Source organism: Ursus maritimus (genome assembly GCF_017311325.1).
Source record: "Ursus maritimus isolate PB19 chromosome X unlocalized genomic scaffold, ASM1731132v1 scaffold_X1, whole genome shotgun sequence".
Lineage (NCBI taxonomy): Eukaryota > Metazoa > Chordata > Mammalia > Carnivora > Ursidae > Ursus > Ursus maritimus.
The window spans coordinates 76,450,365-76,451,163 of record NW_024423319.1 but is presented as its reverse complement, the minus strand read 5'-3'; positions in this window follow the sequence as shown (position 1 = coordinate 76,451,163).

The window sequence follows — 799 nt, the reverse complement described above, 5'->3', positions numbered from 1 at the left end:
GTCTAGAAGAGATATTTGAACAAATTGTAGCTGAAAACTTCCCTAATCTAGTGAGGGAAACAAACATTCCTGTCCAAGAGGCAGAGAGGACCCATCCCAAGCTCAACCACGACAAACCTACGCCACGTCACGTCATAGTGCATTTCACAAATATTAGATCCAAGGATACAGTATTGAAAGTGGCCAGGGCAAAGAAATATCTCACGTACCAAGGCAAAGGTATCAGAATTACGTCAGACCTGTCTACACACACCTAGAATGAGAGAAAGGGTTGGGGGGGCATTTTTAAAACACTTTCAGAGAAAAACATGGAGCCAAGAATCCTTTATCCAGCAAGGCTGTCATTCAGAATTGATGTAGAAATAAAGACCTTCCAGGGAGAAGAGTTAAGATCTCGGAGGAGTAGGGGACACCTTTTTCAGCAGGTACCCTGAGTCGAGCTGGATAGGTACCAGACCAGCCTAAAGAACCATGGAATCAGCCTGAGACGCAGGAAGATACATCTGGATCTTTACAAATGAACATCTCCAGCGCTGAGTATTGAGGTACGAAGAGGGGAGCCGTGAAACCTCGCACAGAAATCAGAAGATAAACGGAAGGGGGAGGGAGCCGCCGTGTTCGGGCGCCAGGAAGCGGCAGCCAACTGCACGGGGGAGCGGGCGGACTCATGGACGGCACCCCCAAGAGAGCGAACTGAGACTGGTGAGCTGGGAGCACGCGCCACCAGGAATCTCTCGGAACACCGGAATCCTGGTGTACTCAGGGGATCCAGACTGAGACCGGGAGCTCCCGGAGCGCG